This window comes from Sphaeramia orbicularis, chromosome 5 (genome assembly GCF_902148855.1).
Source record: "Sphaeramia orbicularis chromosome 5, fSphaOr1.1, whole genome shotgun sequence".
NCBI lineage: Eukaryota > Metazoa > Chordata > Actinopteri > Kurtiformes > Apogonidae > Sphaeramia > Sphaeramia orbicularis.
In genome coordinates this window covers 37,941,123-37,960,369 of record NC_043961.1, presented here as the reverse complement: position 1 = coordinate 37,960,369, position 19,247 = coordinate 37,941,123, and the positions used below count along the sequence as shown (strand labels likewise).

General features: G+C 38.8%; 1 protein-coding gene across 1 annotated transcript in view; it reads right to left on the bottom strand.

The window, feature by feature from the left end:
• The window catches only part of chd6 (chromodomain helicase DNA binding protein 6), a 189,323-nt gene extending 175,534 nt beyond the window's left edge, over window positions 1–13,789 (bottom strand). Inside the window, exons 1-2 of the mRNA XM_030135292.1 lie at window positions 13,424–13,789; window positions 3,421–3,557 (exon numbers count right to left, since the gene is read on the bottom strand). The gene's annotated coding sequence lies outside the window, so the exon portion shown is untranslated. The remainder of the gene's footprint in view (window positions 1–3,420; window positions 3,558–13,423) is intronic.
• Between the last annotated feature and the right edge of the window lie 5,458 nt (window positions 13,790–19,247).

Genomic DNA, 19,247 nt, shown 5'->3' with positions numbered 1-19,247 from the left:
AAAAATCCCTTAATTATTACGATAATTTGACCCCTTCATTACATGACTAAATTAATAAACTACCAAACACAAATAGGATACGGATCCTTTGCATAGCGCGGCACTTGTTTTTATCCATCCTCTCACGTGCCTCTCTACTTGTGAGGCAGGACCTTTGTTCAGCCCAAAGCATGTAGAAGTTGTGAATGTATAAATGGTGTTCTGGTCCATTCAGTGCAGGGGTTCATCCTGTGCTCCACATATGTAGAGACGCTTGCTTTTTTCCCAAGGTTCTGTTAGATTATTTAAAAGTAAAACTGGGTTGCAGTGTGTAATATGCTCAGTCTACAATAATGTGTTACTAAAGCAGATGGTCTGAGCCACATCAGAATATAAACTCTGGGTGTGTATGATAATTTTCCTTCAAATATGATAATTTTCAGCTGCTGGTACGATACGGGACTCACTAAAAACCAATCAATCAATCATTTCAATCAATGCACCTGTTTTCAGACAGAAAACATGGCACCTTTTAGCACACTTTTCTTCTGTTTTTAAAATAAATGTTGTAATGGGAAAGTTACATTGCAATGTCTTGTGTGCTGTGTTTGGAAAAAATTTGATGGGAATTGGCCAAAATCAGTATCAGCCATCCAAGCACTCTGCAAATCGGAATCGGCCCAAAAAGTTGTAATCGGTGTGAGTCTAGAACTAACCCCACCTCAAAGGCATCACTATAACAGTTTTGGATCTGAAAATTCTGACAGACCAGGAAACCTCAGACGTGTCCCCACAACAGACTCAAACACCTCTAATCTGTTTTATCACCTACTCAGAATGAGAGTCATGAAAGCACAGTGGAGTGCTAAAACAATCCCCAGACTCAACCATTCAAAGGTATTTGTTTTATTTTGTTCATGACTATATCTAAGAAGTGTTTTCTACTTACACTTCCTATTTTTATATTATACACATTGAGACTGAACATTTTGTCATGTATTTAACTGAAATTTTGCACAAAGGTCCACAATAAGAGAAAAAATATATATCATTCAATGTGACATGGCAACAAAGTTTATCAATGTTTAATATGATTGACTCCTGTATATCTTAAGGAGTCTCTTCAGTTACAAACACAAAGTCAGTGGGTAAAAGAAGACAGACATGTTTCTGCACCAACTGAAACACAAGAGATAATATTCACCAAATCAGTTAATTCCTGTTGTAAAGAAACCAACAAATGTGGCAAACCCTTATTTACAAACACATGAACACCAGCAGAAACAAACCAACACTGAATCTCCCTGCTCCGTCACACGGATCAGTATTTCATGTCCTCCATAGATGGACATTAGTCATTTTATTGCATACTAGCGTACAGTTTCTGAGTTACTAATAACATGTAACAGTATATTTCAATTCCAAAACAAGTGAAAAAGCACTAATAATAATTGTAGCTAGTAACTGTAAACTAGAGGAAAAGACGAACGGGATTCCTGTTATTTCTACATTTATTACTACATTTAGATGTATTATTATACCCTGTCTAAAAATTGTAATTTCTATAAAACAACAATAATAATAATAATAATAATAATAATAATAATAATAATAATGATTAATTAATAATAATAATAAATCTAAATGTAATCAGTTACTTTTGCAGTAAGAAAAATTCTGATAAATTACACTTTCACCATCATGCAAATTACAAAGGGACTGTATATGAATATATTTTTTTCAGTAAAAGCTCTTAAATGTAGAATACTGCATTCTGAGTAGGAACGTCTTTTATTGATGGATTTCTGGACAGATCTGGCAGGAAAGCTATTGGGACAAATTTGCATCAAATGCCATTAAGCGTAGAATGGTTTACAGGAAACCATCTCCACATTTCCACCGACGCTATTCAGTATGACAGTACACACTCACATATTGGGCTTTGTTATTTTGTACCACCTCTCAATCAAATCAATGTACATTAAACAACATCAGTCTGCCACCACATCACGAAAACTAGGACACCTTTCAGTGCTTACAGGATCCAAAAGCCATGGCTAATACATCTGTGCTGACAAAAACAACATATATTTATATAGAATGTTATACTTCCATTATTCCAACATGACAGGTTCCTTAAAACAGCTGACCTTGTCATATCTTTCAGACTCTTGGATTGCATTATAATGTGGATGGATTCTTGGAAACAATGATAAAGACACTGATCTCTCCCTAATTTGTTGAGCCACTTTCCAGATGACAACAAGATATCACACTTGAGTACCGCCTATTTATTATAAATGGATACTGAATTAAATGGGGTACACACATAAAGGTAATCAGGCTGTTTTTGTCCCGCTTTTCCACCTTCCCGATCAAGGACAGCAAATGCCAGATTATCTTATGTTTTATAAGATTATTCTATAAGATTATCCTGCGGTCTGAGGTGTGTTAAGAGTAAATTTGTCCCAGTAATTGGCACTGAAACAATTCGGAGCCAACAATCGTAAATATTAAACTTGTTCAATATTTCCAACCAAAAATCTTTGTGTGTGTGTGGGGAAAGCCAACGACTCTCGAGTCATGACTGTGAATTGTGACATGGAACAGAATGTAGCCAATCAAGAAGCGAGCTGACTGAGGAACAAGGAAGCAGGCATAAATAAAAACAAGCATGACAGAACTGAAACAGAAAGTTCGGTGGACCTCAGAAATGGAGGACCAGCTCGTGAGGCTGTGGGAACCCCGAGAATGTCTATTCAACGTCTCCACCAAGTCGTACCACAACCAAAATGGCATGTTGTGTGTTGTCTTTTCCAGTTGTTGCTATGTTTCTTCTTCTTCGTTTTGCTACATCACGTTTGATCACATGAGATTTGTGGCTTGGAGGACTAGATTCTAGATCGGTGGTGGGACAGAATCGTTATGTGTGTGATGTGCTGTGTTGAGATTATTGGAGCACACCACACACAGTACAATCAAAACTGTTCAATGCCTGATTCTTTGTCTTCGTGTGTGGGGTTGGGAACAGATAAAAAAAATCTCTTCAGATTCAGAAAATCCTTATTTGTGTACCCCGCTTAACAGGTGCATGCGACAAGGTGCATGTTCACCAGATGCCTGTTTAGATGGACATCTTAAAATAAGATTTTTACATGAAAACATAGAAGAAGCCTTAATTCAAGTCATACTGAGGAACACCTTTAGTCCAAGTGTGAATTTTGTATTTTGTGAGGTTTACACTGCTTGGTTTAAATGTTTTTAGGAACTTTTTTTTTTATCTTTAAAACATTTGTTGAATAAGTAATTAACCGTAATAAATTATAGTAGGAGAAGTTATCAAAATAACTACAGTGCTTTTCAACAGAAAAACTAGTAATCTGTAACTATGTGCTAGATTTCCATCACTGATAATATATAGTGTGTTTACTATAAACTGACCTTTAGTTTAGATGTAGAGATCTGTGCAGAAGATGTGGAAGTGCAAAAACCACTTCATGTAGAAAACTGATGCTGCAGCTGTATCATCTTTGCTCTTGTGTTTCCAAAACAACAGGTGGGCTCCCTGACAGCTCCCCCTGTAAGATGCAGAGTGTCTCAAATGAAAACAGATTTAGGAATAAGGAGTTATTCATATGAAGGGTAAAGGTTTGCTGTAGCCGAAAGGTCACCTGCTCAGCTGCAAGTACTCAACCCTGCCCTAGCTTAATGGTCTTTGTGCTTTTTCTGTGAACATAGGCTCACACCATCTGCATCTTTACCCTATGACAATAACACTGTAGATGAATATTATACTTACGTTTAAAACATAGGGATGGTTACCAAACTCCAGTACTAAACAGACAAGTCATTAAAGATGAGAGTATGAATAAGCTCTGATGCTATCCCTTTTCTTAACTGTACTGGAGAAAGAAAAGTAGTTTTTATGTGTAATACAGTGACTCAAAAGTCATTTAGCTCATACTTGTCACCGACTCTATTTCGAAGGCATTCATCTGTGATTCATTTTTGTGATTTGATGAGATAAGAGACCTGGGTTTGGGTCTCTGAGGGACAGGTCAGCTCTGTCACACACTGCAGCTCTGAGCAGCTCAAAAACACAAACATCCTACAGACACCCAGTGTTCACTGAGAACTACAAGGGAACATGGACACTTCACTGGACAACACAGTTTGAGCTCATAGTTCATCTGTCTGATGAATGCAAGACTATTTTCTTTCACAGTAAATAATTATATGATATTTGTTTCACACAACTGTCATAATAAAATCAGAGTCTAGGATAGTGATCAGTTTAACCCCTAAAGACCCAGTGCTAGTTTTGTGGCAGTCCACAATTAATTTTTACTCTCCATTTCACCTTTCTTAAGTGAATTATCAGCATCTATTACAAGATTATTCTCTGTATTTTGCATTTTTAAGTGTAAATCATGTCTTTTCCTTTATTTAATTTTTTTTTTTTAATCAAAAACAGAGAAAACTAAAGAAAAGGGGACTTTTTCAGTAAAATCTATCATTAACTGAACATAAATCCAGTGTCTCCATCCACTGTCATTGATCCAACTCCATGGGTTTTACTGGTAAATCAATGTTGTAGAAGATGACAGTGTTTCCACATTCACTACAGAGCCTCTGAACGTCCAAATGGGTCATAGCTGATGACCATGAAAAGATGACAAACTGCATGTTACACCAATTATTTACAGGTATTGATAGGATTAGTGGATCAACAGGTATTAAATAATTTAGATCAGTAGATGCTTTTGATTGTCATTTGATGTTTGGGTCTTTATGGGTTAAAATAAATGCACTTGATGTTTTAATAATATAGACTTACATCGCAAATAGGTGTGGGCGATATGCCAAAAATATCATATCACGATTTTTAAAAAATAAAATCACGATCTCAGTTTTACCACGATTCTTTACACTGATATTTGAGACTAATTTGCAAGTTTCAAAACAGTGCAACCAAACAATTTCCCTATGTAAAACATAGCCCTAAAAAAAAACCATTATTTAGCCCAAAGAACCTTCCAGAAAATTTTTAATATTGTTTGTGCAATTTTGCCAACATGTGCCAAGAATATAAACATACTAAAATGTGAACACCACTCTGATTAAATGCACTCTTGAACATAAAAACTAAAGTGCACTTGACTTTGAGGTAGCTTTCAGTAAAAATGAAAAGTAAAAAATAAATAAATAAATACAAAAATACAAAAAAAAAAAATACAGAACATACTGTTTGGGATGCTGTCTCTTCAGCTGATTGAACAGGTTCATAGTGTTGACATACATTATTCTAAGAGTATAACGCAACAGACATGTATGTGGAGGACTCACGTGTTGCCCCTTAGATTAAAGTTTCCGAAGATAGGTTAAAGGAAAATTAGCTGTACAACAGCAGTGGCCTTTAAAGGCTTCTACAGAGTCAGACATATTGTGCACGTGTGAGCAGCACGTACTCCGCGTGCACTGTCTGTGTGCGCTGTCCGCGGACCTTGGAGGTTTCAGTCAAGCATGCCAATTCTACATTCAAAAACAGGTTGATGTGCGCTGATGTCCACGGAGTCAAGTACGCTCCACTCTGTTGGGGCCAAATCTTAAGTTACGATAAACTTGCTCATCAAGAATTGAAAATGCAACCCGTTTGCTCATGGTGAATATTTCTCTTTATTTTTTGTCACACTGACACAATCAAAATTTCAGCTTTTTGTTCTGGTTGCTGACTGATGATGTGTCATATAAACTGCATATAGCCTAGTTTTTGATCAAAGAAATTTATTTTGACTCGTGTTCTCTCTTGAGCTCTCGTAAACAGGAATAAGAAAAATGTATTTAGAAAAAAAATGCATTGCCCATGACAATGGAGGAAAATACATAAAGATTCTATTTTTAGGCCATGTAATGAATGGAAGCCATTCAATCAAAAGGCCTTCACCAATAGGACAACAACAGTGTGAGGGTAAGTGTGACAGTAATCTGCCATAAAGACTCAAACTTTATGCAGGTTCACAGATTTTAGCATCAGACAGATGAAGGGATGAGAGGATATATCACAAATTTACCATAATGTGTAACTGACATACATATCCTAATGCAAGTAAGGGTGTATTCACACTTGCCTTGTTTGGTCCATTTAAAATGGACCAGAGTTCGTTTGCTCCCTGGTTCGGACCTTTTGGGCTGGTGTGAATAAAAACCACCGAACTCTGTTCTGGACCAAACAAGCGAACCGAGACCCATTTGAAGAGGTGGTCTCGGCACAGTTCCATACGAACCCTGGTGCGGTTTGTTTGAGGTGTGAAAGCAGCCCGGACCCGATCCAACACAGTTGGGTTTTTTGTATCTAACGAGCTCCCGTCATGTGTCAAGCATTATGGACAACAGAGGTTTACCAGAGACCAGAGAACCGCTCAGAGTGAGGATAGGCTACGTAGCTGAAAATGAGCCGTGGTCAAACTTGGAGCTCGGAAGAGACACGCAGCCTTTTGGACATCTGGGCAAATGTACATATAACACAACTGCTAGAAAGGACACATAAAAACTCTGACGTTTTCAGCTTGTTCAGTGAGAGAATGATTAGGATGACAGTTAGATTTGTCTGTTGTGCTTGAAAAGAAAAAATAATAAACTACTTCATCACCCCCAGCAAACTTTACCTGCGTTAAGGAATTCTGTCTCTGGCTAAACTGAACGGTGATATAGGACAGATACAAACAGGTAAGCACTACGTAGCACTAATGCTTTTGATAACAGTGTTTGGATATACACTATATTGCCAAAAGTATTTGCTCACCTGCCTTGACTGGCATATGAATTTAAGTGACATCCCATTCCTAGTCTATGGGGTTCAATATGACGTCGGTCCACTGTTTGCAGCTATAACAGCTTCAACTCTTCTGGGAAGGCTGTCCACAAGGTTTAGGAGTGTGTTCATGGGAATTTTTGACCATTCTTCCAGAAGCGCATTTGTGAGGTCACACACTGATGTTGGACGAGAAGGCCTCGCTCTCAGTCTCCACTCTAATTCATCCCAAAGGTGTTCTATTGGGTTGAGGTCAGGACTCTGTGCAGGCCAGTCAAGTTCATCCACACCAGACCGTCATCCATGTCTTTATGGACCTTGCTTTGTGCACTGGTGCACAGTCATGTTGGAAGAGGAAGGGGCCAGCTCCAAACTGTTCCCACAAAATTGGGAGCATGGAATTGTCCAAAATGTCTTGGTATGCTGAAGCATTCACAGTTCCTTTCACTGGAACTAAGGGGCCAAGCCCAGCTCCTGAAAAACAACCCCATACCATAATCCCCCTTCCACCAAACTTTACACTTGGCACAATGCAGTGCCACAAGTATCGTTCTCCTGGCAACTGCCAAACCCAGACCCGTCCATCAGATTACCAGATGGAGAAGCGCGATTGGTCACTCCAGAGAACGCGCCTCCACTGCTCTAGAGTCCAGTGGCGGCGTGCTTTACACCACTGCATCCAGTGCTTTGCATTGCACTTGGTGATGTATGGCTTGGATGCAGCTGCTCGGCCATGGAAACCCATTCCATGAAGCTCTCTGCGCACTGTTCTTGAGCTAATCTGAAGGCCACATGAAGTTTGGAGGTCTGTAGCGATTGACTCTGCAGAAAGTTGGCGACCTCTTCGCACTATGCGCCTCAGCATCCGCTGACCCCGCTCCGTCAGTTTACAATGTGAATGCAAACCATACCAAATTCAAAAAATGTAAAAAAAAATTTGGTCTGGACCAAAGCAAGTGAACCATCGGACTTTCCTGGTGTGACTACACCCTAATACAAAAGCCTCTAAACCTGAGTTACACCTACTAAACTTTCTTTAATCTAAAATTAATTCTAGTCAGATTAGCTTTAAAATGACTAAATCCCCATTTTAACTGTGCAGTACAACTTTGCTAAATTTAAAACTAACCTCCTTTGAGTAACTTAAAATGTTGTAAATTTAACTTAAACAGAGTTTCATCAATGCAGAGATGCTTGCTTACCTAACTTAATACACATAAGTAAAGAAATAACTCATTTTCCATGTTATCACAATATACAGAAGATATATAAATGTGCACAGTGAAGGTATGTAGAACAAATGGTTCCAGAACGGGATCCTCACTGAACCAGCATCAAAAAACTCCACTGGTTGAGTCGGTCCCATAACTTTCATTCATTTGTCCAAAAGGTCCTTCTAAAAAGTGCTAGTTTCAATATAACATTGGATCATATGTAAACATAATGAACATTAACCTCCATTAGCTTAACCATGATTTAATGAAAGACAAAAATTCCTTGATGCTCATGCAACCCAACCTTAGAAGTGAACTGATATACCCTATTTACAGTGGAGTTCACAGCATCTTGTTTCAAGGAGGCACATTATTTTTACATTCTATACAGCCATCTTGGTTAGTTTTTCTTGGACACTAAACTTTTGGGCCTGGACCAAAACATTTTGTATGATATTCCCAGGTCCCGTTGACTTCGTCTACATGTTCTTACACAGCTTAGTTTATAGATAAGCTCTGTCTGTCATCGTCATGTCAGGCCTAATTTATTTTCTGTATGATTTTCTTTCTTTTGTTTTGTTCTTTTGGTGACAACAGCCTTGTGTAACATCCTGCAATTTGACTGAATCACCCACAAACTGTTTTCACACTGTAAATGAAGTGGACCATGGTTCAGTTTGATATGGACCAAGCCCACCTCTAATCAGACCAACGAATGGCTGTTTGGTCCACAATGTTGCCCAGGGGAAGTTTCACATCTGTAAATTTGGTTTGTATCAAACTGAAAGGTCTGAAAGTCTTAATCAGACATTATAGGTGTGAAAGTAGTCTAAATGCAAAGGGGGGGTACAGTGGTGGGATGGTGTGAATGCCCATGGCAGGGCACTGAAAAATATCCCTTATTTACAAATTCCAATGTTGACATCACTAGGAGTGTGACAAAATATCAATATGGCAAACTATCGCAATATTTAATCTTATGATGATTTATCAGTGCGCTCTCACCATGTATCATTTATTTTTTTCTATTAGTGAAATATAGCCGTTATAAACTTCGTTCACTTTTACTTCACTTCCTCCTTAATGAGTCAAGTCACCATTTTAAATGTCATCCAGGGGGCGCTCCTCATGTGAATGGCTGAAAATTGGGCCGAAGTCACAGAAGAAGAAAAAACAAACAAAGGCACAAATATGGCATACTCAAGCAGTGCAGTTAAACTGAAAGACGCACAAGCATCATTTAAATCCAAAGTGTGGACTCATTTTGGCTTTTATTGTGGATGGGACAGAGCTGGATAAGAACTTTGCAGTATGTAAGTAAGAACTGCCTCACAAAAACACAATACACGGGCAGCACAACAAACATGCACCCTTGAGAGACATGAGACGTCATGTTTTCTGAATGAGTTTAAAATGAGACCGACCTCATGAAATGGCATTGTATGTCACGCCAGTTCTTATAGCATTTGGCGTGCTGTACATACACAATTCTCAACCTTTCGCGTGGTATTTAACGCCATTTGATGGTGTGTCAATGTATGCCAAGATCTCCGGTTCGCATAACCGTAACCCCTAAAGGCGGCCATACACTGTGCGATTATTTCGATCATTGCACGCAGCTCCATCTCAAACTGTGCGAATCAGGCGTACAGTCAGACTCACGATTCCTGTTCTCACATTGCACGGACCGACGCTTGTATGCGACCTGACTGCTCACACTGTAGGACCAAACACCACAGGACGCACGACACGTTTGAGTGTTGTATCCGGAAATACAACGTTAAAATACCAAGGAATCCGTAAAAGTGTATAGACGATTGTGTATTGGCGTGAGTCACGAAATGGTAGTGCTAAACAAAAACCAACGAGCTGCTTTGGCAATATGTGCCATTATCTGTGAGGAATCAAAAAAGAAGAAAAGACGACGACGTGTTTGGTGCAGGAATTGGTTGTCCAGACGTGGACAGTATGGGCTGTCATCCTACAGCAGGAACTAGAGGTAAGCTGCAACAGCTAAACTGCACTAGGACAACAGCCAGCTACTGTTAGCTTGTACGCTACTGTACGCGTCTGTGTTCGCGCATGCACAGTGTGAGAATTTGAGGCACATCGGTTCGTGGTACTGCTTTGACAGTACGATACACTCACGAGGAGCGAGCAGGATTTCAAACAGCTCCGTTTTCCTTGCGAACACACGACTGATGGTCGTGAGGTGGTCGTGAGGTGCTAATCGCTTCTCTTTACCCCATGTACACTGCACGAAGCACGACACACGATTAGAGGCACATCGGGCCCGATCCCAGAAATAGTCGCACGAGTGAGAAATCGTCTCTTAACTCGCACAGTGTAAGGCCGCCTTAACCCTAACCCTCAGTGCGTGGTATTTGATGCACCGATTCAGGTTGGGCAGAGGGCTACTAACAGTTTAAACATACATGTGGAAAGCTTATAATGTGTACAGATAACACACCAATTAAAAGTGGTGTGTATATTTATGCGAGTCATCATATCAAATTGTTTAAAACAGTGTCACTATTTGTCAGATACCAAAAAAAAAAAATCCTGTTTACAGTTCTGTTGCACTAAAACAGTGTCATTGTTTTTGCACTATTGCTGTTTGTACTCCGGTTAAATTATGCTGCAAAATATAAACTATGAAATTTACTTTTTTTGTTTGTTTTTGTTTCATCCCTATAAACACACAGATATATCACAGGTTATTAAGAGCAACATATCGATAATTGCCATATCAAGATATTATCATTGTGAGTCATTTATCACATATCATATCATGAGGTACCCTGAGATTTCCAGCCCTAGACATCACAGTGTATGGAGGAAGAACAAAGTGACATGTAAACAGTTTAGAGGTGACTGTGTCCAACCAATGGGCCTTGGTCCTGCCCAGTGATGAAACACCACAGCAATCAAATCTGTCCCTAAACACATACAGTGCACCCCACCAGATACTCCAAGAAAGGTCAGGGGCCATTTCATCCAAGCTCACAATTTTCACCTGTTCAGGTCAGGGAAATTGTGAAAATGTCTCTTTAGTCCATGGAACTTCTTTGAATCCATTTAAGGTCTGAGTTTTTTGAAGTTTCAGAGCCAAATTTCATCATTACTATGTTCAAACTACACCTCTCCAGTTGCTTTTTTTTCCCAATGGATCAGGTTGGAATTTGTACTGAACAGCCAACAAAACACTTAGGATAATTCACAGTGTGTCCATGTATATAGCTGATGATAAATTGTTTCACATTCAAAATAAATTAATTGCTGCAAATGAATGATGATTCTATTTCAAAATCAATAACTAGTTTTCACTTTCTTGCAAAAATATATTAATTGTGTGTTGTATTAATATATTTCTTTCCTCATCTAGGGGATAAAAGATCACTTTTTAAGATATCTACTGAAGGGCTGATTATTCTAATGCCCTTGAAACTTCTTGTGAGAATAACAAATTAACAACAAATGTAAAGGCTTAATATAACTTTATCTTTCCATAACTTTTTGGAAATGGCTAATAGTTTTTACAAGAACTGACATGTAATGATTAAAGTTGTAAATTGTGTGAGTTGGCATTGAGTAACCCTTCAATAACTGAACCTTCAAACTTTACATTTATGTTAAGTTACAAGAAAGTGTTCCTAATTAGGCTATTAATCACTAATTTAGGTCAAACAAACAAGTCATGCAGTACATAAAGGATTAAAAACATGCATCTATCTCAATGAAAAATCATTGGAGGAATCAGCCTCAACAGGGTGAAGCAACAGAAACACCAGCAATTTATCTTGCAGAATCCTCAAACATTACTGAAGTTCAAGGCCTTGTACGTGCTTTGCCCATTCACATTTGGTGTAATTATGCATTAAGCCAGACTACAGTGAGTGGACAGATTTGGGTTAGCCCATTGTGCAGGTTTTGTCTGAGACTTAGGGGTGGGGCCAGGTGGATGGTCTTCAGTGTACTACACTCTGTGATCAGGATTGACTCCCTACATGTCTTCAAACAAACCCCGCTGAAAAGGTTACTCATTAATAATGTTTTTTTTTTTTAACCAAAAGAACATGTAATACAGGCAATCTACAACATCTATTCATGTAAATAATGAATGTTTTACAGGATAAAATAATTAGCCTAGCTGTCTGAAAGTAGAATGTATCGCTAAGATTGTATTAGTTTCCACTTTGTTGTACCAAAGTTTTATATAATCAACAAACTCCAAAGATCTTGGAAGATTTACTGTGCATGTTCATACCTGAAAATGCTCCCCTCCTGAAGGAGTTTCCAAAGTTTTTTATGGGACAATTTCAATATGTTCCAAAGATATTCTTAAAATTAAAATAGTCATCATATATATCACAATAATATAATTCATTAGTTAAAATAACCAATACCTTTTACTTTTACTTTTACTTTAATGTGTGCTGGGAAAGTTCGGACTTCTGGATAAGTCCTATTTAACTTTGCACCTTAGCCGAGAACTACCTGCCTGAATTTTGTTATGTGTACACATAATGACAGTAACAAATTCTCAAATCTCTACATGAGCAAAATGGGTTCCTCTTAGTGGCAATTGAACTACCCACATTTACACAATAGGGTTTTTTTTTTTTTTATGGATTTTACAAATTGACAGCTGAGTTGTGTCAAATGCATGCTTTTCAAAGAAAATTCACAGAGTTAGAGTTAGGACCACTAGAATCCAAGTGTGCAGCAAAGGTAGACTGCTTTGGAAAAAATAAGTTCAGGATCACGAATGTATTTTGCATATTCATATTTGCTCCAATTACCCATCAAGGCAGCCCAGAGTGATTTGGGTTGGTCCGTAGCACAGCCTTTGTCTGTGATGCAGGACTGTCACACCTGGCCAGGTGAAAGTGAGTAGAGTGGATGGTCTTCATGACTCAGTGTACTTGAATGACTCACTTTCTGCCGGCACACAAACCACACATCTACAGCTGCAAATGTTTCAAGAAGCTAGCAGGCTAACAACCTAGCTTACACCTCCTCTGAGGTTTTGGCTCTAATGATTGCTAGCAGACGCAGGGGCTAACACACACAGCAGCTAGCTTATCTGTAGCAAGCCAGTAGATGGCCACAAGTTGGGAGAGCTAGCTTGTCAGGGGGGGAAAAGGAAGTTCCCGGCAAGCAAAACGGCAACTTGAGATGAAAATAACAAACACACAGCACATACACCGACAGAGGGAAAGAGACACTGTGTCCTATTTTATGTTAGCAAGCGTAGCTACCGAGCTAGCCCTCTCCGCTAGCCCTGTAATGTCACTGCATCGCTGTTGTAAATACATTATACCAGCCCTCTCCGAGTCCTTACACGTGTGGACAGCCGCTAAAACTCCTTCCCAGACACATCTCTCCACCGTAAAACCCTCCCCGGCGGACTGCTCACCTGCTCCGGACACCGGACACACGCTCTCACCGACGAGACATCCCCCCGGTTAGCCCGAAAAACACTGGCGCTTTTTATTTCCAAGGACACAAATCGCCATGACAGTTAGAAAAATGCATAAAAAATTAGCAGGCAGGGGAGGGAGGGGAGAGAGGAGAGGGAAGGGGAGGTGAGGAGGGGACGAGGAGGAGGAGGAGGAGGAGGAGGGAGGAAAGAGGAGGAGGAGAGGGAGGAGGAGTGGAACTCTGTGCAATATCTATTTAATCCACATAAAGCGGGCAGCTCCACGGAGTTCATTCAGTCTGGATGCCGGAGACTTGCCATCACAGTCCAGTCTAGACACACGCCTCTCCTCTTCAACACCCACAAAGACTCAAAATTAAAGGTCGTTTCTTACCTAAAATGGCCACTGCAGCAGCCAAAACACAAACAGCTTTTCTTTATTTGGTGGAAGTTTAGCAGCGGCGGCGGCGGTGTGGCTGCTGCAGCCAGCCTAACATTAGCATGAGGATCCAGACGCAGCTCAGCTTTTCACATTCTGCCATTGGCTGCAGCCTAGCGCAGCTGGCTCCATGCATATTTCCATTGGCCCTGCAGCTGTCAAGCAAGCACGAACGAGTGAGTCTGTCCCGGGTTTGTCTGAGAGCTATCGCGGCAGCCCCAGGCAACACCATTGTGTATTGTGTGCATTTTTCCTCCCTTCCTGGTGCTTCGCATTGGTGTGAGCCTCTCGCACATTGCCTGCTGTCTGTGTGCCTGTAGTGCGGCTGTTGGGTGCCCTTACCGCAGACTTTCAGGGAAATCCGTGTCTTCAGCCGGCTGGCTCCTGCTGCTGTCATTGACGGAAGGAGGGGGAAAAAAACAAGAGGGGAGCGTTCAGTTTTCTACCCCCCCGATGCAACAAGACCGAGAGGTTTACATTTCTCCTCTGCTAGCTGCATCCACCAATCATGTCGCTTTTTACTTCTCCATCATTACCGGGTTTGAAGGGCGGAAGAAAAAAATAAGGCATTCCACGTCTTTTGCAGATCAGGTTGTGTTTCCCGGATGTTCCGCTTGTGTGCTGGACTTTAATTAGCCGGGTTTTTTTTTTTTTTTTTTTTTTTTTTTGACCGACTGTGTTTTTCTGATGTGGTCGCAGTGTCCTTGTGGGTTTGAGGATGTGTTTTTGGGGGGTGGGGGGTGAGGTGGGGCTCTGTGCCTTCCCTCTCCCTCAGCTTCACCTGATGTCGGGTAAAGCTTCAACAACCAGCCGCTCCTGGCTCTGACAGGAATAGACTGAGGATGATTTGAAGAATGCCTGTTTTTGGAATTTTTTTAAAGATAAATGTAGACATTTAAGGGCCAGGCACATTAACAAATGCATGTACTGACAATTAAGTAAACAGCAAAATGCCTGGAAATGACAAATATGAGGTCTTTTTTCTTTATATGACTGTTGACAGTTTATACAACTTTACTTCAACTGAAATACATAGCAAAGGTAAATATAGACTGACTGACTTCATTTCCTTTTCTGACAACTCTTTACTTTATCATATCCTCTTTTTAATCAGGTTAAATAAGTGTTTTTCAACCTTAGGGTCGGGACCCCACATGGGGTCGCCTGGAATTCAAACGGGGTCGCCTGAAATGTCTAGTAATTGATAAAAATACAAAAAAAAAAAACCGTACTACTAAAATATATGTTGACTTGACAGAGACAATCATAATGCATAAAAGACATGACAAACTCTGTAGCTGAAACTGAAGCACTGTGGTACTGTTTATCTGTCAAATGTTCATTGTGGCCAGGATGTATTTATTGATTCAAAATTCTTTAATTGTTCAGTAGTTCGTTCAGTAATTCATTGCAGCCTTGTAAGTACGAGCTGGACTGACTGTACATATCCTGACCAAGGAAAATCAAATTCTCACTTTGTGCAGTAATCTACACCTGGCTTTTCTGCCTCTGTCCATAATAATATACATTATATAGACTAAATGTCATCTAAAACTAATGTTTATTTGCAACATAGTATAGCAAACTATTACATGATCAAAAACCAATTAATTTTAGCAAAAAAATGTCTCTGTTTTTAATGTCTGGGGTCGCCAGAAATTTGTGATGTTAAAATGGGGTCACGAGCCAAAAAAGGTTGGGAACCACTGGGTTAAATTATTAAGAGTATGAATTTCCAACTCTTATCTGGCCAGGAGAGCATGCATTATTACAAGTCTAAAGAGAAATGAACACCTTTTCATACATTACAGCTGACTAAATACTATTACAATTCAAACTTCCACTACCCACATTTTAACAGGATCAGATCATTACCACGTGTAGTCCTAAAAGCAGGAGAACTGGTGTTGGTATATGGGTGCATACAAGAGGCAGAGAAATGGATAATACATACCCATAAATATCCTTTACCACCACTTCAGTTCCTTCCTTTTCAAATGATATTTCTTTTTACTCCCTTCCTGTCCAGCGGAAACCACATAATATTTCCACATGTGTTTGTGATAAACTGAAAGATAATGTGTTTCCTTTATGGAAATTCTCCTACTACTACTCCTGCTTAAGTTAGATGAACTCTTTAAAATCTGTGTCAAATTCACTGGACATTGCATTATCACAAAGCAGAAACAGGTCTGTTTTTAAGAGATTCAAGATCCTTTATTATCATTCAGCATGTGACATGAAGAACGAAATTACCATCCACAGGATCGACTGTGACGTTATAAAGTTAAATAAAAAAGAACTACACATTGAAAATAGAATAACAACATAGAAAAACAATAAAAGCAAGGTGCAAATAATATAATAATGAATAATAAACATGAAAGAGGAGGACAAATGACTGGAATATAAACATAAGACTGACTGAATATTGTAAGGTGTTATTATATTGCACGCGAATGAATGAATGGCACCAGAGTGTGTTCAGTTATGGTATGAGTTGACCAGTCTTATGGCGTCCAGGTAGCAGCTGTTTCTGAGCCTGGTGGTTCTGGCTCTGATGCTGCAGAGTCTTCTGTCTGATGGAACGAAGATTATGAAAAGTTGACGCTTAGACATGGTTTCACTGTCTCATGATGACACAAACATGATGATCTTATTGAATATGATGCATTTACCACTTTCTAACATTGCATTTTCTTTTCAGAACCCTTAAAGTTGTTTTGCTGTCTGACCAAATCACATTTTACACATCATCTGTTCCACAGTGTTTCAGTATTTCATTATTTGCTATTTGCTGATTTAATTGAATGTGTTGCAGCCGAATGTGAGGGATGGATGTATATTTGCAAATGAAATTAAGTCAGTGAGACAAAACATGAAATATGTTGTGTTCTTACAATGAAATGGTCTACAAAGTTGAATTTGCAATTTTGTTTTCTACCCTCAAATACCCCCATTTAGGATTGTAAACTGAGTGAACATCAGAACTGTAAGCTCTTGATTCTTGAGAATATGAATAAAATAATCTACATGAAAGTAAATCCTACACAACAGTCTGGTTTCTCTTTACATAAACTTGGTGAAGCTGTTTGAATTCTAAATGATGTCTGAGTTTGGATGTCTTCTTGTCTTAGTGAGTAAGCTCATACAGTTTACTCCAGTTTAACTCTGTATTGTCATTCTGCATTTTATACACTGAGATTTAACCCTTTATTGGGCAAGTGACTATTTTTGGTGATTTCCGCATGCATACAAGTTTGTGACATCAACAGTTCCAGTGAGGACAGTGAGTCACCAATCTCAGATCCTTACAGACCCTGTAAGGTCCACCTCTGCATGAACAGTGAGTGTACCTGCTTTGTTAGGTACCATGAAGTAATGGTACTAATGTAAGGAATGATGTTCAAAGGGGTAATGTGTCTGGATCAGCATTTATGTTGTTATAATGTTCTAAAATTCATGCTCTAATGTTCTATAATACATGTTCCTAGCACCTTACATGTGATTTTCATATAGTTTTTATATATATTTCTTGTTTTTTTGTTTTTTTTTGTTTTGTTTTTTTGCCACTTATGGGTAAGGAACCAAATATGGTAACTTTACCATGATTTTTGACAATGCAAAAATTGGAAAATTTTGACAAGTAATGAAGTCTTGTTATGTCATCCAATAACACACTAAGGGTGAACTTTAGAATTTCAGAGTATTTCTCTGAGTAAAAAGGGTTAAATACACTTCAACATTTTTCCTACAATCCACAATGAATACTTAGTCAGGCTATGCTTTTTAGTCACATGTGTCTATGGTACCATCAATGCAAATGTGGCCCTGTGTTTTATACTGTGCAATAATTTCAACCCTAATAAATTGCAAAATTTTTATTTATTTATTTTCATTTTCAGATTAGATTAGATTAAATGAAATATGCACAATCTATTCTATACCGAACCAATCACAAGTCTGGGGGTCAGGTGTTTCACGATGCATCATACACATCGACTTCTTTTTGTCACGAGTCAAAGTCAGTTCCAAGTCCACAAATCTCTTTACAACTGTTGTCGGTTGTTCACTTGATTCAAAAATAAGGACTGAATTACATATTACACCCTCTATGCTCAAGTTTCTCTGATGATGACATCCGTCTTATTTGTGATTGGTTTATTCGGTGCCTATTTGTCCCGCCTTCACATTTGGATTCCAGACAGATTTCTCATTGAGAAAGATGGATGGCTGGCCTGGCTAACTGCAGTGTGGCATCAAGAAAAAAATATATGTGCAACAAAGACCTTCTCTCTCTGTCTTCAGTCCAATATAGAGAAATGACCCCTTCTCTCCAGAAAGCAGATGGAGGATTTAAACGCTAGGTTATAAAGGGTCTGGGAAAACTAGCAGATCCTTACAACCCACAAAGAGTGCTGATGACATTTGAAGAAATAGTTGATAAATTCAACATACTCCATAACCACTTCTTTAAATACCTACAGTTGAAAATCTTTATTATGAACACAACAAAATCCAATGTTATGTATCCCCTCAATGTCTATGACAGAAATGCAGAAATACAAGAATTCTGGCAAGAAATGAAACAATATATCCATGATATTCTACAGATTCAAGTACCACAGCTGTTTATATCCTGATAATCTGAAGATTAATAAGAATTAACAAATATTTGTAGATTTAAGCATATTATTGGCAAAAAGAGTACTAGCTGTCTTGGAGAAGCATCGGAAGACTAAGTACTAGTAGAGTAAGTAGGTTGCTGTCTGAGCAATCTACAACTCTCCCATTAGAGAAAATTACTTATACAATTAAACATCAACAACATAATTTCATCAAATCTTCATCAGATCTGGGACCCCTTCATTGAGTATGTAACATGAACAGACATGACACATACTGTATGTCCAAAAAAAAATTGCAATCAGACTTTCTGCAATGATAACTTTAAAAATAGTGAATCAATCAAATTGCAATTTATGTGCATGAAACTATAACGTATTACCTACAAATTGCAGAAAACCCCATTCGATTAGCTTCAGTGGTCCTGGAGAAATGAGGATCTTTGTAAAGCATGTCAGAAGTCCCTTCCCTCCAAGTTTTGCAAGGAGATGCGTTGTCCATTGTGTCCACACCTTACAAATACAAAGTTGTTCATTGTGTTCTCGCACAAAAATATCTCCTTTGAAAAAGTGACTCCCTGTTTCTTTTCATTTTCAACTAACTAAATGAATAATGAATTAAATCAAAAAGGAAGCAGATTTCTGAGTTTTGCAAACGTTGGTAAGGGTTAGCCTAACCCTAACCCTAACACAATGAATGCTCTCTGAGCAGGAGTTAGTTGCTGACCAACCATAGCGAACTTGCAGTTTGAGAATT